Source organism: Lissotriton vulgaris, chromosome 5, assembly GCF_964263255.1.
Source record: "Lissotriton vulgaris chromosome 5, aLisVul1.2, whole genome shotgun sequence".
Lineage (NCBI taxonomy): Eukaryota > Metazoa > Chordata > Amphibia > Caudata > Salamandridae > Lissotriton > Lissotriton vulgaris.
Genome location: NC_141693.1, coordinates 873397342 through 873422455, shown reverse-complemented (window position 1 = coordinate 873422455; position 25114 = coordinate 873397342). Strand labels below are relative to the sequence as shown.

Here is a 25114-nt window from a genome sequence, read left to right as displayed (position 1 = left end):
ATTTAACAACAAGGGGTGGTGATGGACAGAGTTTCTGAATTAAGCAGAATACTCTCACCCAGTCAAGAGATCAGGGCTAGATCCAACACTGTTTTTTAGCTCACTGCACCATCCCAGCTCAGAACCTGGCTATATGCAAATTAGTCTGTTCCTGTCCCAGTGCATGATGGGAACAGGGCAAACCAAACTACCAAGCCAATTCTTACACTGGGAAGGAAACAAGCATCCGGGGACCGGTTTCTGGCATTCCAGCCGTCTTCGGCCCGGCTTGCTTGAATCCTGATGGTGCAATGAGCAAGGGACTCACATCTGAGTATACCCTTCCACGCTTATGGTGGACAAAATATTTAACAACAAGGGGTGGTGATGGACAGAGTTTCTGAATTAAGCAGAATACTCTCACCCAGTCAAGAGATCAGGGCTAGATCCAACACTGTTTTTTAGCTCACTGCACCATCCCAGCTCAGAACCTGGCTATATGCAAATTAGTCTGTTCCTGTCCCAGTGCATGATGGGAACAGGGCAAACCAAATTACCAAGCCAATTCTTACACTGGGAAGGAAACAAGCTTCTGGGGACCGGTTTCTGGCATTCCAGCCGTCTCCGGCCCGGCTTGCTTGAATCCTGATGGTGCAATGAGCAAGGGACTCACATCTGAGTATACCCTTCCACGCTTATGGTGGACAAAATATTTAACAACAAGGGGTGGTGATGGACAGAGTTTCTGAATTAAGCAGAATACTCTCACCCAGTCAAGAGATCAGGGCTAGATCCAACACTGTTTTTTAGCTCACTGCACCATCCCAGCTCAGAACCTGGCTATATGCAAATTAGTCTGTTCCTGTCCCAGTGCATGATGGGAACAGGGCAAACCAAACTACCAAGCCAATTCTTACACTGGGAAGGAAACAAGCATCCGGGGACCGGTTTCTGGCATTCCAGCCGTCTTCGGCCCGGCTTGCTTGAATCCTGATGGTGCAATGAGCAAGGGACTCACATCTGAGTATACCCTTCCACGCTTATGGTGGACAAAATATTTAACAACAAGGGGTGGTGATGGACAGAGTTTCTGAATTAAGCAGAATACTCTCACCCAGTCAAGAGATCAGGGCTAGATCCAACACTGTTTTTTAGCTCACTGCACCATCCCAGCTCAGAACCTGGCTATATGCAAATTAGTCTGTTCCTGTCCCAGTGCATGATGGGAACAGGGCAAACCAAATTACCAAGCCAATTCTTACACTGGGAAGGAAACAAGCTTCTGGGGACCGGTTTCTGGCATTCCAGCCGTCTCCGGCCCGGCTTGCTTGAATCCTGATGGTGCAATGAGCAAGGGACTCACATCTGAGTATACCCTTCCACGCTTATGGTGGACAAAATATTTAACAACAAGGGGTGGTGATGGACAGAGTTTCTGAATTAAGCAGAATACTCTCACCCAGTCAAGAGATCAGGGCTAGATCCAACACTGTTTTTTAGCTCACTGCACCATCCCAGCTCAGAACCTGGCTATATGCAAATTAGTCTGTTCCTGTCCCAGTACATGATGGGAACAGGGCAAACCAAACTACCAAGCCAATTCTTACACTGGGAAGGAAACAAGCTTCCGGGGACCGGTTTCTGGCATTCCAGCCGTCTTCGGCCCGGCTTGCTTGAATCCTGATGGTGCAATGAGCAAGGGACTCACATCTGAGTATACCCTTCCACGCTTATGGTGGACAAAATATTTAACAACAAGGGGTGGTGATGGACAGAGTTTCTGAATTAAGCAGAATACTCTCACCCAGTCAAGAGATCAGGGCTAGATCCAACACTGTTTTTTAGCTCACTGCACCATCCCAGCTCAGAACGGAGACGCATCGCACACAATAATCCTACATGTTGACAATGTTCGTAAAACTGTATGAGCTTAGTTATTGAGAATGTAGTCGTTATGTGCACATATGGTTCTGATTTAAATGCAGGATTTGCTTTATTTTGCAACTAGCCGCAACCTTTCAGTATACATTTCTGGGTTAAAAGAAGCTACGGCAAAAGATCAAACCGCTCTGCTCCAGTTTTTCGGGAAATTTTAGGATGACCGCCTTGTGCCATCATTCCATGCCACTCCCTCATTCATATCTGCTGAGAATAGAGTACTCATGGGTGACTGCTCATTTCTAAAGGAAGATCAGAAACCGCAGAGATAGAAGATACATTTTCCCTGTCAACACTGCCTGATCTGTGGTCTATTTGCTTAAAGTTTAGTGCTTTTACTGTCTCTGTACCTGTATACATTTTCCTCATCCACAGGGAAGTTTTTGAGTTAAGAATTTGTGTTTGATTCTCGTCATCCATAAGGCTTTTTTGACCGGGCATTGGATTAATAAGTTCTGCTTCTGCTCCATCACCAAACCTTTATTTTATGAGTGAGTACCAGCAATTCTCAGAAACACACAGGTACTCTAAAAAGTGAGTATCTGCACTTTTATATTTCAATTTAAAGCACTGCCTATAGTTTATTTGTTTTGATTAATTTAGCAGTGTAATAAATGGATCTCCTTCATATTGACGAATTTCTAGAAGGAAAAAAGTCAGTTGGGCGTCTGGCAAGAATTCTCCTCTGGTAGCTGTGGATGTGGAAGGGGAAATAGTGTCTTTTTTTAGGTCTCGCCCGAGACAGCGCATGCGCTGTCTCTTCGAGACATTTAGTGAGTGGCTTTTAAAAGTGCCACCAGATGCTTTTGCTGGCCTACAGCTTACTTACACGAGCTTGTGCACTTGCACATCTGCCGTCAGTGCACGCTTCCACCATGCACACACACCACCAGCCATCAGTGCACGCTTCCACCAGACACACACACCACCTGCCGTCAGTGCACGCTTCCACCAGGCGCACACACCACCAGCCGTCAGTGCACGCTTCCACCAGGCACACATAGCACCAGCCGTCCGTGCACTCTTTCACCGGGCACACACTACCAGCCGTCACACACTACTAGCTGTCAGTGCACGCTTCCACCAGGCACACACACCACCAGCCGCCAGTGCAAGCTTTCAAAGGGCACACACACTACCAGCGGTCACACACTACCAGCGGTCGGTGCATGCTTCCACCAAACACACACACACACCACCAGCCTTCGGTGCACTCTTTCACCAGGTACACACACCACCAGCCGTTAGTGCACGCTTTCACTAGGCACACACACACACCACCAGCCGTCAGTGCACGCTTCCACCAGGCACACACACCACCATCCGTCAGTGCACGCTTCCACCAGGCACACACACCACCAGCCGTCAGTGCAGGCTTCCACCAAGCTCACACACCACCAGCCGTTAGTGCACGCTTCCATCAGGCACACACACCACCAGCCGTCAGTGCAGCAGGCAGGGCAGGCTATTCTTATATGTGTTGCCTGGGAGGGAGTGGGACGAGTTTCCTTAAACCATGCTGAGTACGCAGGTGCAGTTTCCTAAATGATTAAAAAAAAGTAATTTATATAATCTGTAATGGCTGTACCTATAGTAGATAACATATGGACAGATGGATTGAAAATGATGATAAAATCCTGCAACGACTGCTGCAGTTGCACCATGCCTGCACAAGAATATCAGACATGAGAAGATTCCACGGCATGCCTCATGGGTGACCCACGTTCGTAGTTTGTGGTTATGTAGGTGGCTCAGAGACCCTTGAGAAACCCTTACACACCACTAGACAAAGGAGAAAAACATCTGTATGGCGTGGGGAAATGGCTTTCAGTGATGACGACTAACACCGTTAGAGCATCTGATGCTTTTGCTATATTAGGAAGGTACAACAGACCAATGTGGTAGGACTTGAGAGCCTGATTTGAGTTCCTGCTGGAAGGCAAAAGAACTAAGGCAAGGGCATTTATTCAGGAGGACAAAAAAACCTTCTGTAATCATACACATGGCCATGGACATTGCCTCTACTGGCTTTTAATCGCTTGCTGTTGCAGCCACCTTGCGAAGGCTGGGATGGCGTAACGCAATATCCTTTAGACAGAAGGTTCAAGCGAATATTTGGATATGCCTTACGATGGAGAATCCTTAGTTGGAAAACAAGTAGATGACACTCTCCAATCTATAAATTCAGATGGCAAGACTGCAAGATCTTAAGAAGTTTTCCAACAGTGGCAATACCAACAATTTTGTGGGGCCGGAGAAAGAGGGGAGTTCTCCTATAGAGGGAATTTTCAACCAAAGAGATCCCAACCCTCAATCACAGCAGAGGTATCGCCAGCAATACTCCCAATAGCAGTACAGACCTCCACTGGCAGCACCATACTTAAGGCAGTCTGCATGTAAAAGGCTTGCCACCACCAGTAAGGGATAAGAATTGTCAAGACATTAGTGACATCCCTGAGGTGCCGGTCACCCCTCTTCCTCCATTAATATGTGAGCGGAAGTCTTTCTAGTTAACTACAACTACTGGAATTCTATGACTAGGGATCAGGGGGTTCTGGATCTATTCCAACATGGCCACAACTTGGAATTTGTTCACAAACCACTTCAAGATCCACCTCACAGGAGGTTATATCAATATCTTTGTCTGTTAAGATTCAAAATTATTTTCCTCGTCAAGAAGGTCATTCCAAATGGTTGCAATGCAAAAACCCTCCAGTTGCTGGGCCATGGAGGCTACATGACATCTCTAAACCTCCAGCATGTCTATTTTCATATACCCAGCCATATAAAACATCCAGAATATGAGGTCTGAGGTGGCTAGATGCCATTATCAATTCAATGTTCTTCTTTTTATTTTATTTTATTTGAAATGCTTTATATAGCGCTGGCTACACCCAAGGGTATCAGAGCGCTTCACATCAGCATTGAATATAGGGAGGCGGAAATAACAATAAACAGTATATGAAGAATATTACATCAGACATCATATGAAAATAAAGGCATAAGTAAAATAACAATAAGCAGAATATGGAGCAAATTACAACAGATATCATACGAAATAAGGAGAATAAATAGAATACCATACGGAGTGTCATGCATACATTGTAATAGATAGCAGATTATTATGAACAGTGTGACAATGGGGAAGGTAAACTATACAATGTAGAAGGGACGACGTGGTATAGAGGTTCCTGGGGGGTGGGGCGACGGTCTGCAATGGAGGGCATCTAGGATCTAATTATCCTAAGAATTTAGTGAGGAGGTGGATTTTAAGGTCTTTTTTGAAGCTGTCAAAGGAGGGGTTTCATAGGAGGTCTTTGGGGAGAGCGTTCCAGATGGTAGGGGTCTTGCCTGAGAAGGATCGGGATTTCAATGCGCTTTTTTTGGAGGAGGTGGAATGAGCAGAAGGGTGTTAGTGCTTCTCAGCGATCTGGTGCTGCCAGCTTTTTTGAGTCTTATGTGCACTCCTTGAATATTCACCAAGTTCATGGCTCCAGTCTCTGCTTATCTCAGAAGTGTAGACCATCAGATCTTTCCATATCTGGCCCACTGGCTCATAAAAGGACCTTCATTTCATTCAGTAAAATAATTCAGAAGAGCCTGTCTTCAGGTGTTCAAGTATCTAGAAATAGAGCAAAAACATTTTTGCCTTCAGCCCAGTAAAGAAGTAACTTTCCTATGGGTAATTTTTAATACAGTCTCATGAAAAGCCTCCCCTGAAGGAAAGGGTACAGCAACTGAAAAATCCAGCATTGTCCCTGTTGAAAATAAAGATTGATTCCGTCCGAATATATAGATCATTCCTATGATATCCTTCTGCATTCCCCAAATTCTGCACTGTCGCCTTCACATGACGCCCTTTCAGAAGAAAATAGAATAGATAAACAGTGACTCAAGACAAGGATCTTTTTCATATATCATTCTGATTGCGCATCCAGTAAAATCGGCAATAGCTTAGTGTACACTGGAAGACATTATATCACAAGCCTAACATTCTTAAACTCACAGTCACAGTTTGTGTTGACCACAAATGTGTTCTCTAGATGGATCGGGTGCGCATTTACGGTATCTTGAGGTAAACGGAAAATGGTCATCCCAAGAGGCCAGCATGAACATCAATCTTCCGGAATTAAAGGGAAGTTGCCTCAAAGCTTCAATTCTTTCTTCATCAAATAAATCCCCCATCAATGCTAGTCCATATAGACAACCCAACTATAATGGACTACATGAACAAGCAGAGAGAATTTAAGTAATACCTGATGTCCATCAAAGCTTTAAAGGTATGGAAATGGATAATACCTCCCCAGAAGATAGAAAGTGTTTCCGGGATAGACAGCCAATTGGCTAGTCAGAGCAGAAGGAGAGTCCTGCTAGCTGAAATGCTTCCTTGTATAGTGCTAATCTTGTTCTGAAAACACATAGAAAGATTTACATAAGGTTTGAGAGTGTGGAATATCAGATTTCAGGCTATCAGTACTTGCTCATTTAGAAACTGCTTGAATTCGAGCTTTACCTGTATCTACAGAAAGGTAATGTTAATGGATTTTTAATTGGCCTCATAAAGTGGAATGCAATCATCTAGAATATGTGCAGTACCAGGGTCTTTCAACCCAATATACTTTGAGTCTCTCCTCTCTTAACTCTGGTATAAACCACTGAATTTTCATTTTCCTGAATGCTTTTCTGCTTTTCTTAAGGGGGAGAGCTGATTGAAAGTACTTGAAAGACTAGTGCAGAAGGTATCACACATAGTATCTAGGTCTGTTGACAAACGAAAGGAATTAAGATTTATTCAAAAAGTTATCAATCAAGTGAGAGATCAAAACCTCAGATCTTACCTGTTCAAATAGTTAAGCTCAGCAGTGTGCTCTATCTTATACTTAGAGCCAGAAACCTCCACAGAGAGGCTACATCCTGACATGGTTTCCAACATTCCTGTTACAGTCCTTCTATGAAGATCTGAAAGAAACAGGTTATTATTAGATTACTTACCTTAGAATATCCCCAGGCGTCAGACTGGATTCGGAAACTTTTGCGTAGCAGTACCTTTGCGCGTCGGTAGGTGTCGTCTGCGGCTCCACGTCCGTTGTCGGCGTCGTTGGAGCCGGGATGACGTCGCTGGAGTACTTAAGACGCCGCCCTCGCGCGCTGACGTCAGTTCTTCTTTTTTCCGCGCCAGCAACCACCGATCCGGAAAAGTGGTACCCGTAGTCAATTTTTGACTAAACTTTTTCCATCATTTTTGATACTTTTTCTAAGTCTAACGACTCCGACGGTGCCGGTAGGGATGCCCGGGTTCAAACCCTACGCCGACTGCGACCGACTTATGTCGGTTACCGACCCCCATAGCCGGTGTCTTCATTGCCTGGGCCTCGACCCCGACGACACAGCCTGCTCCGACTGCCGGGCCCTGACGTCCAAAGCTAGACAGGAGCGGACCCGCAAGCGACTCGAGCTCCGGCAGTCGGCCCCACGCCGCTCGAGGCCCTGGTCCACAAGGAGGTTGAGGGACCGGTCGCGGGGTCGGAGCCACCATAGCTCCGGGAGTTGTCCTCGGTCTTCGGGCTCGAAGTCCTCAGGTAAGCATAAGAAGTCGAAGAGACGTCATCGCTCTTCCGACTCCTCCCGACGCTTGCGAGACGTGGCCGGGGGTTCGGGCGACACAGCCCTTGCGGCTCCGTCAGAGCCGCAGGCGTCGCGGCCTGCTTCATACTCGTCGGTCCCTGGGCAGAACGCGACGCCGGAGGAGATCAAGGCTTTCCTCACGGCCATGAGGTCGCTCACTCCTCCGTCGGGCTTCGGTCCCGACGCCGCCGGTGACTTCGGTCCCAGCGCCGCAGTCCCCCGCAGGATCCGATTCCAGATCCGGGTCGTCCCCGGTTGACCTTACGACCTCCCCGACACCGGCCCCCAGGTTGCCGCCTCCGGGCGGTGCTGTCCCCGATCCCTCCCTCGATTCGGGTCCGGCGCCGAGCTCTCGACGTCGATGAAGAGATTTCTACTTCTATGACCCGGCCCCATCCTTTGGTCCTGAGTTTCAGGAGATGGGTGGCGAGAGGGATTGGGAGGGGTCTGAGGACCCTCTAGCGCAGGAATGCCAGTCTTATAGTGTGGTACTGACACGGGCGGCCAAGGCCTTGGGCCTGGAGCTCCCCGTCGCGGCCGTGAGGACTATCCTCCTTACTGAGGTCCTTAAACCGGAGGCAAGCTCGGCCGAGCCTCTGCTGCTGCTTAATGAGGCCTTGTCTGACGTTCTTCTGGGCACTTGGTCCAAGTCTGCTACAGGTCAGCCTCTAGATAGGAACAAGGCCAGACGCCACCGCCCGGCTCCGGGCGACCCTTGCTTCCTGTCCACCCACCCCCAAGAGCCTGGTCATCCAGGCCTCTAACTTCCAGACTGCATTCCCGACGGCTCCCCCGATCGGGAATCCAAGAGGTATGAGCAATACGGGAAAAAGGTATTCTCCCTGAGTTTAGGGTTGCGGTCAGTCAACACCGCGAGCCTCATGGGCCATTACACCCACTCTCTGTGGGACACGGTCGCTGACGTGCTGCCATTGTGTCCGGAGGGGGTCTGAACAAAACTCACACAAGCCCTTGCGGAGGGTCGAGATGCGGCACGGTATTTCATCCGGTGTGGACTGGATACCACGGACTCACTGGGCAGAGCGATGGCAACGACGGTGGCGATTCGTCGCCACGCCTTGTTGAGGTCTGCCAACTTTTCGGCTGATGTCCAAAACACCCTTAAGGACATGCCGTTTGATGGCCGTCGCCTCTTTGGCGACAAGGCAGACCATGCGCTTGAGCGCTTTAAGGACTCCAGGCCTACAGCCAAGTCCTTGGGCCTCTCGGCCCCGTGCCAGCAAACAGCTGCCTTTCGCGGCCAAGGAAGGGGCGCCCCCACATGTCCTGCCAGCCACGGGCCGCAGACTACCGTCCAGCACGGTGGCGGACGTGGAAACCGCCGTGGCGGCGGTCGGGGACAACGGTGAGGCCAGTCCACACCTGCCCCTGCAGCATCCACCTCAAAACCCTCCTAGTCTGAGGGTTCAGGCCCATGTGATGCCAGTGGGGGACAGGGTTCGCCATCGCCACCTCCACTGGTGCACTGTCACATCGGACAAGTAGGTGCTGCAAATCGACCGAAAGGAGCTACTCCCTCCCCTTCGAGGCGACCCCTCCAGCCATGCCACAGCAGTACCACCGCGTGTCGTGGGATCACTTGAAACTTCTACAAGAGGAAGTTACGGCCCTCTTGGCCAAGGGGGCCATCGAGCGCGTTCCTGGGCCAGAAGTAGGGTGTGGTTGTTACTCCTACTACTTTCGGGTACCCAAGAAGGGCAAAGGGGGCCTACGCCCTATCTTGGACCTGCAGAACGTCAACGGTTTCCTTCGGAAGGAGAAGTTCAAGATGTTGACACTAGCTCGGGTCTTAGCTGCCCTGGACCCAGGAGACTGGATGGTAGCGTTGGACTTGCAGGACGCTTATTTTCATACCCCGTCCTGCCGGCCCACCGGCGTTACCTGCGGTTCACGGTAGGCCACAAGCACTTTCAGTTTACCGTGCTCCCCTTCGGCCTTACCAGCGCCCCGCGGATGTTCACGAAAGTGATGGCGGTGGTCGCAGCTTATCTGCGCAGGTTAGGGGTTTCAGTCTTCCCCTACCTCGACGACTGGTTGTTGAAGGCGGGCTCGCCCCAGACAGTCGTCAGCCACCTCCAGACTACGGCCGACCTCCTGCACCCGCTGGGGTTCTCCATCAATGTGCCGAAGTCACACCTGTGTCCCTCTCAGAAGCTCCTCTTCACCGAAGCGGTTCTAGACTCGGCGCAGTTTCGGGTTTATCCTCCCGAGCAGCGGGTTCGGGATATTCAGGCTCTGATTCTGATCCTTCAGCCGCTACCCGAGTCTCGGTCAGGTTGACGCTGCGGCTTCTGGGGCTGATGGCCTCCTGAATCCTTCTGGTGCATCACGCCAGGAGGCGGATGCGGGCTCTGCAGTGGGACCTGAAGTTTCAGTGGGCCCAGCATCAGGGCAACCTGTCCGACCATGTCTTGATCTCGGAGGGCACTGCAAGACAGTTGCAGTGGTGGCTCACGGACCGTGATTGGGTCAGCGGCAGATCCCGCTCCCTACCCCAACCGTAGCATCTAGTTGTGACGGACGCGTTCCTCCAGGGCTGGGGGGGCCACATGGGAGAGGCGGAGATCAGAGGCCTCTGGTCTCCGGCGGAGTCCCGGCTCCACATCAACCTTCTGGAGCTGCGGGCGATCCGGCTTGCACTGAAGGCATTCCTCCCCTCTGTCCGGGGGAGTGTAGTGCAGGAGCTCTGCGCCTCTGGCAGTGGCTGGAACATCAGGGCGTGACCCTGGTGGTACAACAACTGGCAGGTTCCCTGAACGCCAGGGCGGACAAACTCAGCCGTCGGTGCATGATGGATCACGAATGGCGTCTGAACTTGGACGGGGCGCAAGGCCTCTTTCATCAGTGGGGAGAGCCTTGGTTAGATCTATTTGTCACAGAAGAGAACGCGCAATGTCATCAGTTCTGCGCGTTGGAATTTCCAAGGCGGCACTCGCTCGGAGACGCTTTATGTCGCGAGTGGAGCTGCGGTCTGTTGTACGCCTTTCCGCCTATACCACTTCTGCCCAGAGTGCTGAAGAAGATCAGGCGGACTGGGCCAAAGTTATCCTTGTGGCTCGAGACTGGGCACGAAGATACTGGTATCCCGAGCTACTCAGCATGTCTGTCGATCCCCCGATTCGTCTGCCTCTTCAGGAGGACCTTCTGTCGCAGCAGCAGGGGGCGGTCCTCCACCCGAACCTGTCCAGTCTCCACCTCCATGCTTGGAGATTGAGCGGCGACAGTTGAGGCCATTTGACTTGCCTCCTGAAGTTTGTAATGTGATTCTGACAGCCAGGCGTCCCTCCACAGAGTCGGTATACACGTGCAGGTGGAACAAATTTGTGGCATGGTGCACAGCAAAGGCTGTGGATCCCCTTTCTGCCCCTTTTTCTGAGGTTCTCCTCTTCCTTCTTTCTCTTGCCCAGCAGGGCTCTGCTCTGGGCACTATCAAGGGCTACCTTTCTGCCCTTTCCGCCTTCTTAAGGCTGCCTGATCAGCCTTCTTTGTTCAAGTCCCCGGTTGTTATTAGGTTCTTAAAGGGCATCACTCATACGTTCCCCCCTGTTCCTTTCATAATGCCTCAGTGGGACTTGAACCATGTACTTCTTTTCTGATGTGCACTCCCTTCGAGCCACTTCATAACTGTCCTCTCCGTCTTCTTACCCTTAAGACTGCTTTCCTGGTTGCCATCACCTCTGCCAGGAGAGTGAGTGAGTGAGTTCCAGGCTCTTTCATCCAAGCCTCCCTTCCTTTCTGTCCATCCGGACAAGGTTATGTTGCGGACAAGACCCTCTTTCCCGCCCAAGGTAGTCACGGCCTTCCACATCGGGCAGTCCATCACCTTGCCCACCTTCTTTCCGCCTCCGCATCCCTCTAAAGAGGAAGAGCGGCTCCACCGTCTGGACCCAAAACGTGCGCTCTCTTTCTATTTGGATCGCACATTCCAGTTCCTGGTGGATGACCAACTCTTTGTTGGTTACGTGGGCGCTAAGAAGGGACGGGCGGTGCACAAACGGACCATCTCTCGGTGGGTCGTCTTGTGTATGAAGGCATGCTACTCTTTAGCTAAGAAGGAGCCTCCTGTTGGGCTGAGGGCCCATTTTACTCGGGCCACGTCGGCTACTACTGCCCTGGGCCGGGGAGTCCCCTTGCAGGACATTTGTCAGGCAGCTAACGTGGGCCTCGCTGCACATGTTCGCAAGACACTACTGCCTGGACAGCCAAGTCCGGAGGGATGGCTTCCATCCTCCCGGACTTTCTGGTGTGATCATTGGTTTGCAGACCCACCACCCGGGTTGGTATTGCTGGGGTATCTATTCTAAGATAAGGAATCTAATTCTAACCTGTTTCTTTCAGATGCACAAGTTACTTACCTTCGGTAACGATATATCTGTAAGAAACAGTAGTTAGTATTAGATTCCTTACCGCCCCACCCATCCTCCCCGTTCTGCGAACCAATATCTAGGGTTAAGGTCATCCCCTTTCAGGGTCCTAGTTTCATGGCACCAGTGTTGGTTTTTATCATGGCTCTGCGTTTCTGGCTAGGAAAAAGTGTGTATATGAACTGACGGCAGCGCGCGAGGGCGGCGTCTAAGTACTCCGGCGACGTCATCCTGGCGCCGACGACGGACACGGAGCCGCAGACGATGCCTACCGACGCACAAGGGTACTGCTACGCAAAAGTTTCCGGATCCAGTCTGACACCTGGGGATATTCTATGGTAAGGAATCTAATACTAGCTACTGTTTCTTACAGATATATCGTTACCGAAGGTAAGTAACTTGTGCGCCATGCATCAAAATATTAGCACCCCTCCCCTCCCCAGGACAATCATTGTGTGTGCTTCTGAAATAGGTTTGTTAATTTGAGGTTTGTGGTGACACCTATCAGCTTTGATTGCCAGCTCTTCAACATAGAGTTATGCCTATCACTATTGTTATCTACTTCTTGTTTCCTTTTTTTGAGGTAAATGAAAGGAGCGAACAATATCTGAATCTCAGTGTTGCGAGTTACATCAGCCAATATTAAAAGATGTGGTCAATCTTGTTGAAGCCAAAGTCATTGGCTGTGTCTGGTATTGATCTGGATTTTTGGCAACCAGTGTCTATTTTACAGTACCAGTTATCCAGATTTGGATTGGTGATAGATTCACATGCTTGAATTATTACCCGTTGTCGAAGTGGAAGTCCCACGCTACCATAGTAAAGCAGGATGTGTAACTATCAATGGCTATATTGGCAATAGGCCATCAGATTAATAGCCTATCTTTGTCCTTTTTCTAAAAAGGACCAAACTTGAACTATGACCTATCAGGTGTTGGCACCCTTTAGAACACTCCCAAGAGAGTCTGAGTCCCTTACATTCTCACCGTGCGTTGTGCGTGAAGGAAGTCTCTGTGTGCTCTGCCTTTATTTTTCTTAAAGAAAGATATTGAAAGCTTTTTCAACTGCTACAATGTCTTACAGAAAATGCCTTTTCTGCCTCTGCAAGACCTGTGGGAAGAAAAGGTTACATGTGGACAACCAAGAATAAGAATGAATTGCCTTTTCTGCCTCTAACCCCAACACAAGGTAAAAGAAATGCAGGATTTGTCACACTTTCTCCTCAAAAACATTGAAGGACAGGGAGGGGAGGCTGCTGTTGTGCATTCAAAAATCCACAACTCGGAGAACATCTTTTGAGGAAGACAGTGATTCCTCTTCTAGTCTCAATAGAGAGCTAGGTCCTGTGAAGGGACTTCTGAAGAGAGCAGGAAAACCCTGAAGATTTACCATCAGACTAAGGGCTCTAAGAAAAAAGAGAAGCAAAAATAATTCTACTCAGAGACTGCCTTATCTCTGCCATCTAGGCCTTCTAATAAGGATAGAGATCACTCTCATGCCTCCTTCTCAGAACCGTCGACTACAAGGCGTAAATCCTCTCTCAAGACCCTGTTGATGGCACCATCACTGTTGACGGCAAGATTGCCGACAACAGCCTCCATAGACGCTCCCATATCGTCAACCAAAATTATGGCATTAGTGAAGTTCCTGTCCACTCTCCCGTTTGACGCTACCACCGTTGACGAAGGCCCCATTGATGACCCAGTCAATGATGACCTCATTGATTATGACCCCGTCGTCTATGATCTCATCAACGATGATTCCATCTATGAGGGGCACTACATCAGCAAAGGTATCAAGACAGGATACTTACATTGCTCTGACCATGACATCGTCAACGTCACCGTTGACTAGGATCAACATTGCAAAGATAAGCAAGACCTCATTACTTCGTGAGGTTGCTTCGCTCAGAAAAGGGCCACCTGTGCCTCCAAACCAATTACTGGACCTTGAAGAGTCCGATGATGACTGACCTTTCGGACAAGCTCACAGCCCTTCAGAGCTGCACGTGAAATGGCAGAACGAATATGGTACCTTTGATGAAGAAAGACCGTATTATCAAGACTATTATCCTCCCCTCCTCTGAGACATTATGAGCCTTTCAGATACTATCCTGACCCTCCACCTAGGCAGGATGACGTACAAGTGCCTAGATCCTTGGTCTAGGATCTTCAGGCTTTGCTCTCTGCCTCTAGGAAATGTTTTCTGCAACCTCCTGAGGAGCAACCAGTGGCACCACCACAACCTGTGTCTCCTATTACTCCAGCACCTATCCTTCTGCCAGCCACTCCTAGAATGGCACCTGCTCGCCCTATAGCAGCACCACCGAGGGACGATCCCTCATCATTTTATGATGACAGAGAGGAAGGTGAAATTCCTGAGACTCAGCCTCCACAAGATGTCTGGGATGACTACATCATGCCCATACCATCCCCACCTCCTCAACAGCCTATCGATTTACCTCCAGAGGACATCAGAGGTTTTCATAACCTTATGGCTAGAGCAGCAACCAGATATCACCTCCCTATGTTAGTTAATAGTCCGACTGTTTCCTTTATAATTTCAAGGAGCAATCAAGAAAGTCAGTGCGGGTGATACCCATCCTCGACTAAGATTGGCAAGAGGGTGTCCAAATAATGAAAAATCCTGCTACAGTGGCTACGGTCCAGCCTCATATTGACAGGAAGTACAGGGCACCAGAGGATTCCCTGCATGCCTGACATGACACCCTAAACCTGATTCAGTAATTTCTCAAGCGGCACAACATTGATCCAAAAACTCATCTGTTCTTATACCTGTGCCACTGGACAAGGAAGGACACTGTTTAGACAACATCAGCAAGATGTTTTTCACCATGTCTGCCATCAGCGTTTGTGCAGCAGACTCCTGGCTATTCTGGGCTGCTACAACAGGCAGATGTGGTCGGATATCAGTTCCCTCATTGACCTGATACTGGAAGATAAAAGACCTGAGGCCGGGAAGATTTTACAGGAAGACGAGCCCACCTTCTCTGAGATTTTAGATTGCACCATGAACATCGCCTCCACAGGATTCCTTTAGCTGGCAGGTGCCGCTGTCTTGAGGCGTCAGGGATGGCTAAAACGACCTCTTTTAGCTCTGTCGTTCAACCCAAAATACTTAATATGGCCAATGAAGGGGATACTCTGTTCCGCAAGCACATTGCTGACACTCTTCTTCCCAGTAAGACGGACACTGACACAGCCAAGTCCCTCTGCACCCTCCAGTACTGTAAGTTGCTATTTCGTGGGGAGCGTGGGCGAGGTTTGTCAACCTACAGAGGTGGCTACCAAAATTTCCAACAATACCAGCCTCAATACAGACCTGCTTATCAACAGTGAGCATACCGTCAACCATCCACAGGGGGTTTCACAAAGCAAGCCCCCGCAGAAGGCTACCACCTCAGAGCCGGGACACAGGTCATAAACAGCGACTTCTACCAGGTACCAGCTACACCACCTTCTTCTCACCCCGTAGGTGCGAATATCTCCAATTACCTCCATCATTGGGAAGGCATCACCTCACACAGATGGGGTTTGGGCCTAGTTACCTATGGCCATATCCTGGAGTGGGCGGAAAGAAAACCAAACACTCTGCCAAGGAAAGCGCACCCCCTCGTCTTCACTTACGTTGACAGGAAGCCCCCTTAATGATTGCCAAGGGAGCAATAGAGAAAGTTACAGTTGCTCAAAAAGGAAGAGACTTCTGCTTCCATTGTTTTCTCCTATGCAAGAAATCAGGGGAATGGAGATCCACAAGCAATCCTTTCGTATGACCACTCTCTCTCTGAAATTCTTCACCTTAAGAACAATTGAGACTACATGACGTCTCGACCTGAATGATGCATATTTCCATATCCTCATTGATCCTATGAGTGAAGTAATATGTGACGTCATCAGCAGTGCATTGCGGGGCGCGTGTTCTAGTTAGCTCAACTAACTATAACGGAAGAATTTCTCTGGTTTTGTACGAGTGAAATGTCCAACTAACTATAACGTCCCTTAAACCTATGTTTTTTTCAGTGAATTTCTATAATATTTTTAAATGCTAATTTCTAACTGGAAAATCCCTAAACCTATGTTTTTTTCAGTGAATTTCTAAGGTTATTTAAATGCTAATTTCTAACTATAACGTCCCTGAAACCTCTGGTTTTTTTCAGTGAATTTGTACGTTCTTTACATGCTAATTTATAACTGTAACGTAGTAGTCACGTTTGCAGGGATGTGCAGAAAGGGGACTATGTCTCCGATGACTGCTCAGGAATTCTGCTGCGTATGACTTACAGGAAGTACCAGGAGGCTTACTTGGCCCCCAAAGTCCCTCAGGAGTAAAGTGGACTTCATCCTCCACCTAGTACTGTGCCGCGAGGCGCATTTGCTGAGTCGTGGAGAAAGGTGAGCATGGCCTCCGAAGACTTCATAGCAATCCCACAGTGTGGGACTTAATGAAGGTAACAGGAGGGGTAGTTGGCCCTCAAAGACAACCTACTCCTCCGATTACCTCCAGTAAGTCCCACACAGTAGGATTGCTAAGTTCTCAAAGCAGGCCGAGCCCCCTTTGCCCAGCAGTCTGCAAACGCGCTCCCTGGCGTGCTCTTGGGTGGGGATTGAAGTCCCCTTCGCTGCTGAGGGTCGTTAGGGGCCAACTAGCCTACCTGACACCTCCAGTAACCCCCAGATTGTGGGATTGCTGAGAGGTGGACACAGACAATGCAACCTTTCCCCACCACTCTGCAAACGTGCCTCCTGGCTCGTTCTTGGTTGGGGGAAGAAGTCCCCTTGCCTCCTGAGGGTCAACTAACCCTCCTGTTATCTCTAGAAAGCCCCACACAGCTGTACTGATGAGTGGTCTGAGGCCACGCCCCCTTTTTAAACCACTCTGCAAACGTGCCTCCTGGCCATCAATTTGTCTCCACGTTTTTTGCAGAGTGCGAAACCTTGGTGTGTTGTACCTCAGAGTCCAGCTTTGGACTATTCCCAGACGTAATCTCAATCAAGGAGCTCAAAGGATATACCTCTGCTGAGAAGTATTCCTCCTTGTGGTTTATCTCCTGAGGCTCCATCATCATTGCCTCCAGCAAGATCGCCACAAAGATCTCAATCTCCCCAGAAGAAAAGATCACAGTCAAGGACCCCACAAAGGCACAGAGCAAGGTCTAGGACCCCCCACCTATGTGCACAGTGCAGATCTCGACAATCTCATTTTTCTCGAGACATACATAGGTCCCCTTCATGGTCCTCCATCATAACTTATAAATCAGTGAGAGATTACTCACCAACGCTATCAGATTCTCCTCTTGCAAGGATTTTGCCTGTGGATGACCTCATCACCTTCAATGATGTTTAAAAGAGAAGGGCAGCGAAACACAATATTGCCATGCCTGCCCTGGTCACTTCTGCGTCAGTGATATTTGAAACTCTTCAGCACAGTGAAGTGTCCAGACCTCTATTACCCCTTGTTCTAGGTCTGTTAGATCTAGCATGGCACACAATTTTTACTCTAGCGTCTGTAAGTGCTTCACTGTCACGTATCCTGGAAAATTACAAGGCACCTGACCAGGACCCTCTCTTCCTCATGTCTGACTTTTTGACTCTTTAATTGTAGCTGCTGCTATAAACAAACATGCAGAGGCATCTTCTTCTACAGTACCTCCGGATAAATATGGCAAATAAAAGGATTCTCTGGCTAAAAAGATGTGCAACATCTCCGCATCTTTTATGAAAGTAGTCAGCGCCTCCGCCTTTTTCGGGAGGTACGACAGATATCTATGGGACTCACTATCCAAATTCACTGACAAGTTGCTTAAAGAGAACAGGCCAAATTTCCTGGAAATACTTCAAAAGGGTGATTTTGTGGCAAATCAAGTGATGTGTGCATCTGTTAATGCCCCTGATCTCACAGTAAGAAGCAACGATCCCTTTTGGACAAAAAAGTCAAAGATTAATCTATGTGCCACCACGTAAATTGCAGGCCGTATGTTAAAACTTACAGGTTCGTAATCAAAACAACATTTATTCCAAGGTAAATGAATACTAATATTTTATTCGTTTTTTTTTTTAAAGACATTATGAGCATCCTACATACAACAATCAATTTTAAAAATTAATTATCAATAAAAACACGTACAATCATTTAACACTACATAGGACATTATCTCATCCATACAGAAATTCAAAACAAATCACTGTACTTTTATCATCCAAAAGAAAACAATAATTCTGTACTTCAATTGCACCAAATATATACTACCAGACAAAGGAACACAGAGACAAAAGACAGACACTATTTTTTGTCATGAAGTCACTCATCGGGGTTGAAAGTGTTTCCTGTCCAATCCTTGATATATTTAGTATGTAATATCTGTAGGATGAGCTGTTCTCCTCGATTATGTAAAATGGAGCGTCGACACGTTTCGATGGTTAACAATAATATTCCATCTTTTTCAAGACACTTATATACGTCTCTCTTATCTTAAAAGGCACTGATTGGTTGCCACTTTCACTTGGTTCCTGTAAGCAGATACAATTGAATAGTTGTTTTACAAAAGGGCAAACAAAAACTGTCCCACATAATACAATTCCAATTCATCATAATTTGACAAGACATAAAAAGCTTTACTATTCACATTGCAACCTCAGCTTAGTTCAAGACATTCATTTTGCCCAAGCGCTGTTAGGGGGATATTACCCGTCTTCTATTTTTTATTATGCATTCATTTTGAGAACACAACATTTCTGTTCATTATATTCTAACAAATGGGCTATACCTCATATCTTATGTAGCCCCTCCCATTAGTGTTTTTACAGAGATAGAGTTGGTACACGATCTATTTGGAATTATTAGGAAGGCAAACAGAAAATAAAAAGAAGAATAGTAGGGATGGGGCTGGAGAAACATTATTTTTACCTGCCCTTCGCTGTTAACTCTACTCTTTTAAAGTTTGCCAAATCATTTTAAAAAAAAGGAAACTACAGTTTTAGTCTGAGTTACCTTATCCCAGGTTATTCCATTCTCTCATGGGTTTCACTTTTCAGCATATTTCAGTTTTTTAACCTGCAGGTTTCTGGAAATAAGTTGTATATAATTATTGCTCTCTTCATACCAGGATCGAACTAAACACTGTTTTGAAGCAAAACTATAATTAGTTACCTTAAGTGTATGGACACCTCAAGGGATTTTTCTTATACTTTCTTAAATGGAAAGATATGACCAGGGTTTAAAACAAATAAAATCCTGTTGACATCTAAAAAGAAACAGTTTATGTAATTCCATTTCTAATGACGCCCAAAACAAAAGGTTTTACGTTGTGAGCATTGGACTATTATTATCGATCTTTTACCTGCTATAAGGCCACGTGTGTACAGTCTTCCCTTTATCTTTGAATTTTAGCAGTGCAGAGAAAGTTATTTATCGGGAAGTAACTCGCCCAGCTTCAAACGTGTTCTGTTGAGAGGGACTACTTTTAGTTTGCTTGTTTATTGCTAAAAAGAGTTTTTTATATATAAAAGCTCCGTAATGTAAGCATCAGGGAAAACAGCCTCACCTCTATAGGCAAACTGAAGGAACCGTGCGATTAGTTTTCCTTCACTTTGCGGTTCAAATTGTGGTCTCGTCACTTAAAATACCCTCTTTGGTTTATCTAGGGGGCAAGATATAACAAAAACACTCTTATAAGGGCGTATCGTCCTCAACTATTTATTTTGACCTGATGCTCCTGATCTTACCTTCTCAAATGTAATGACTCCCTGCAAATCACGCCCGTTGTGTCGTCGTCAAAAAATGCCAGAATACCGGGTTATTCATGATATGCGTTAAAATATTTTGTGTTAAGCTCCCTCATTGGCTGGTTCATAATTCTTTTCAGGTGAGCCAGCTGATTGCATATGCGTACCTTACGTCTTATGTGGCCTGAGTATTTTACATCTCTCCACCTACTTCCGTATAGTTATGTAGACCTGGAAGTACTCGAGATCGCAAGCGATTCCAAGCCTCATTTTGGTGGCGCTGTGGCTGATCTACCACCAACGCCCCGGAAGTAAATTATTTTGTGTTTACTTTCTTATCTCTCTTATTATGGGCCGATTGTTCTTTAACCCCTTCAGTGCTCATGACGAGCCCAGGCTCGTCATGCAGCACGGTGCTCGTGTGCTCATGACGAGCCTGGGCTCGTCATGAGCCATGGAACGCTCACACGCGGGGCTAATTTCCCCTCTGTGCTGAGCGTTCCATTGCGCGGGCGGGTTCATGACGAGCCCAGGCTCGTCATGAGCACACGAGCACCGTGCTGCATGACGAGCCTGGGCTCGTCATGAGCACAGCGGCACGGTGCGCAGACCCCTCCCCCCGCACCGCGGGGAAATTAGCCCTGCAGTGAAGGGGTTAACGAGTGAAAAAATATTTTTTCAACAAGAAATGTATTTTGAATTGACGTCTTCAGGAATATCAGTATGTTACCTAGATCGAACATTTCATCGTCAATATAACCTATTACATCAATTGGAAGTTATTTCTACCCTGTATTTCAGACGGACTCTATCTCTTATTACCTATCTTCTAGCCATATATTATTTCATATAACTTTTGTTGTAAATCACACTGGCTGTTTTTACTTTTCCTATGAACATATCACTTATTAACTCTAAATATAGATCTTTACACTACAAGAGTCTTGATACCAGATGTTGGTTAGCAACAAGTTTCATCCATTCCTCTATTGTATTTAACCCTTTGTCAATCGTATTTAGATAGCAAATAAACCACTGTTCGCGCTTCTTCCTGATCGCATCCAAATTACCCCCTCTCCTACTCACGCTTACTTTCTCCAGAATAAACCACTTAAATTGGTTGCAATCGTGGTTGCTTCTGGAGAAATGCTCTGTCAGCGGCGCGTTTTCTTTTTTTTTTTTAATGCTAATCTATGTTCCAGGAGTCTAGTGCGGAGCTCTCATCCTGTCTCCCCCACATAGCCAAAACCACATGGGCAGACGAGAAGGTATACAACGCTCTTGCTCCTGCAATTATTCAGGGTAGTTGCTATCAAACTTTTCTCATTGAAATTAAAGTTCTTGGTTTCTATACAGTTTGGGCAAATCGAGCAAGAGCCACATTTGTAATTACCAATGTCTCTTTGATTTTGTAAGGAAGTTTGGAAAACTGCTACCAGGGTTCTTGTAGGTTTTTTCACCAGGGCATTTCTTAAAGTTTTATTCCGCCTGAACGAAAAGAGTGGTTTGATCAAAGGTGTGGGCAGGCCATTATTCTGAATTTTCCAGTTACGGTTCACTATGTTTTTGATTTTATTTCTCAAGCCTGAATATTGGCTCACAAAAACAATTCTATCCAAGGATTTATTCTTTTGTTCTTTATTGATATTTAGGCGGTGGTCTCTGTCATAACATCTTGGCCATTTTAGGGAATGTTTGATCAGTTTTTTCGGGTAGCCCCTATCTTTTAATTTCTTTTCCATAAATTCAGCATGGTAATAAAAGTCACTTAAAGTTGTACAGTTACGCCGTAATCTTAAAAATTCCCCGAAGGGAATATTATCTTTTTGTGAGCGGGGATGGTTACTCTGGTATGAGGGTGTTCTTATCGGTGGGCTTTGAAAAAAGCTCAACCTCGAGGACACCTTCAGAGTCCTTGATTCTAATCTCAAGAAATTCCACACTCCTATCACAATAATTGGCGGTGAATTTTAAATTATCATCCCCCAGGTTGAGCCATCCCAAGAAAGACACCAAATTCTCACTTGAACCATTCCAGACAAAGATGATATCGTCTATAAAACGGTACCAGTGAGACACATTTTCATAATATGGTGCCATCTCATTGTAGATGTGTTTCTGCTCAAAATGGCTAACATACAGGCATGCCAGACTGGGGGCACAGGTGGCCCCCATACTGGTCCCCTTGATTTGTTTGTAGAGCTCATCTTTGAACAAAAATGCATTGTTTTTTAGGACCATCTTAACACCATTGCTGCTGCAGCAATTCCCCTCCTGTGCTGCAGATTGTGCATTCCCATTGTTGATGACGAGCTCAGCTTGTCATCAGCACAGCTCAACCGTGCCTCATGACGAGCTGAGCTCATCACGAGCATCGAAGGGGTTAATACAACTGAGAATAAACTGTTTGTGCCCACCATTCAAATTTTCTTCATCTAGGATAGATGACATCACTTTTATTGTGTCATCTTGCGGAATATTTGTGTACAGAGCTTCGATGTCTAGGGTGACCAAAACTTGGGTAACTCTATCGAAGCTCTGTCCCTCGAAGATTGAAATGGTGTGGGCAGTATCTTTCAAGTACGATTTTTGTTTTTGTACAATTGGTCTCAGGAAAAAATCAACATATTTGCTAAGTGGCTCTAAAATTAAACCCAGACTACTCACAGTAGGCCTCATTGGCGGATTTGCTACATCCTTATGGATTTTAGGCAATCCATAGATTGCTGGGATGATCGGATTGTTGTTAAAAAGAAACTTATATTCATCATCACAGATCATATCATTTTCTCTGCCTTGATTGAGGAGCTGAGCTACCTCTCTCTTTAGAACATCAATCATAGTGAAAGGGACAAGTATATAATGGTTGGCCACAATTAAAAGCCTCCTCATCCTATTATCATAGTTACTTAAAACTACCACCCCCTCGCCCTTATCGGCGGGTTTGATGGTAATCTGATCACATTCTTGTAATGTTTTGAGGTCTAATCTTTGGCACTTGGGAAAGATTATTATTTTGTCGCTGAGCTGATTCAAGGCTATTTTTTATTTCTAATTCAACTATTCTCTCAAACAGCTCAACATTTTTGTCCACTTGGCTCCAACTAGGGGTAAAGATTGATTTCGGTTTGAAACCTGTAATGTTAGGAGTGGGTTCATAAATTCTGTCTGCAAAAAACCTATTAAGTCTAATCTTTCTAAAGAAACTTTTCATGTCTTTTTCTAACTCAAATTTATTGTGAGGAGCAGTAGGGGCACAACTAAAACGATTTTTTAAAACTTCCTGTTCCTCAACTGTTAGAATTCTGTCTGAAAGATTTAAAATAGGGAACTCCCCTACCTCCAATATCTTTCGTTCCTTGTTTTTAGATAATCCTGCACTGAATGATTCTGAGGTGGATGTTTTCTCATCTGCTCTTCGCGTGGATAGTTCCGATAATTTCTCTGCCCTCGATTCGGGCGCCCCCCTAAAAAAGGAGGTTCTTGTTGGAAATTCGTAGCCAGTCATTTGATTGATCCTCCTCACCACTAGAAAACTCTTATTTCCCCCTCTAGAATAGATTTATATTTGATATTGAGGTTTCTCCCACCTTTGTTCTCTCTTAGTATTATAATATTCTTTGGGTAAAAATGGATACACAGATTCTGCACTAAACTTCTCTATGTCTTTCCTGAGCTTTTTAGTCATTTTGTTTGTCAGGTACTTACGGTACCCTTCAGTTTCTGACGCTATCTCTTCTAATTTCTTTTTGGCATCCTCTATCACTGTGTTTTGTTTCAATGCTGTTTCTAACTCTTCTATTTGTTGTCGCTCATTAATCATTACTTCCTGTGCAGTTTCTATTATTAAAATAAGCCAATCCCTTCTGCAACGGTTGGCTATGTGTGTCCATATTAAACATTTTCTATTATCAATTCATTTCTAATGCGTAGTCCTATTGGTATGACCCCAGCTCTCAAATAACTCATTAGAAAATCTGCTTGAAGTTATGTTCTTATTAACTTTTTCTTTAAGTTCAAAATTTGTATTAATTCTTTGTGACTGCTCTTGCTAGTCACTGATGTTCCCCCTACTCGTGGGTTTTGATTTAAGAGCCTATTTAGCCGATCCTCTGTGAAACCAAATGTTTTAAAGTTCTCCATTTTGTTCCCAGGGAAGGACTCTGTATGTCTCTATAGGCTGAACAACTTGCACCTCTCCAGCCCAACAGGACTGTACTACAAATATGAAATAGACAAGAGAGACCCCTTTTCATCAGACCACAGGATTAGAGTACTTTTAACCAGTAAGAAGGAAAGATCCCTTGGTGGACAAAAAAGCCAAAGCTTAGTCTATGTGCCACCACATAAATTGCAGCCCATGTGTTAGAACTTACAGGTTCATAAATAAAACAACATTTATTCCAAGGTAAATGAATACTAATATTTTATTAGTGTTTTTTTAAAACAAGACATTATAAGCATCCTACATACAACAAACAATTTTAAAAATTCATTATCAATAAAAACATGTACAATCATACAATCATTTAACACTACATTGGACATTACCTCATATGTACAGAAATTCAAAACAAATCACTGTACTTTTATCAAACAAAAGAAAACAATAATTCTATACTTCAAGTGCACCAAATATATACTACTAGACAAAGTAACACAGAGAGACAAAAAACAGACACTATTTTTTGTCATGAAGTCACACATCAGGGTTGAAAGTGTGTCAAGGCTAATCCGTGATATATTTAGTATGTAATATCTATAGGATGAGATGTTCGCCTCGATTATGTAAAATGGAGCGTTGACGCGTTTCGATGGTTAACAATAATATTCCATCTTTTTCAAGACACTTATATACGTCTCTTATTTTAAAAGGCACTGATTGGTTGCCACTTTCACTTGGTTCCTGTAAGCAGATACAATTGAATAGTTGTTTTACAAAAGGGCAAACAAAAACTGTCCCACATATAACAATTCCAATTCATCATAATTTGACAAGACATAAAAAGCTTTACTATTCACATTGCAACCTCAGCTTAGTTCAAGACATTCATTTTGCCCAAGCGCTGTTATGGGGATATTTCCCCTCTTCTATTTTTATTATGCATTAATTTTAAGAACACAACATTTCTGTTCATTATATTCTGACAAATGGGCTATACCTCATATCTTATGTAGCCCCTCCCATAGTGTTCTTACAGAGATAGAGTTGGTACACGATCTATTTGGAATTATTAAGAAGGAAAACGTAAAATAAAAAGAAGAATAGTAGGGATGGGGCTGGAGAAACATTATTATCCTGCCCTTCGTTGTTAACTCTAATCTTTTAAAGTTTGCCAAATCATTTTTAAAAAAAAGGAAACTACAGTTTTAATCTGAGTTACCTTATCCCAGGTTATTCCATCCTCTCATGGGTTTCACTTTTCAGCATATTTCAGTTTTTAA

At 45.8% G+C, this 25114-nt stretch overlaps 1 protein-coding gene across 1 annotated transcript in view; it reads left to right on the top strand.

Annotated features, from left to right (window-relative positions):
- PHYHIPL (phytanoyl-CoA 2-hydroxylase interacting protein like) overlaps positions 1–25114 on the top strand; it is a 372453-nt gene that overhangs the window by 238002 nt on the left and 109337 nt on the right. The window lies entirely within an intron of this gene.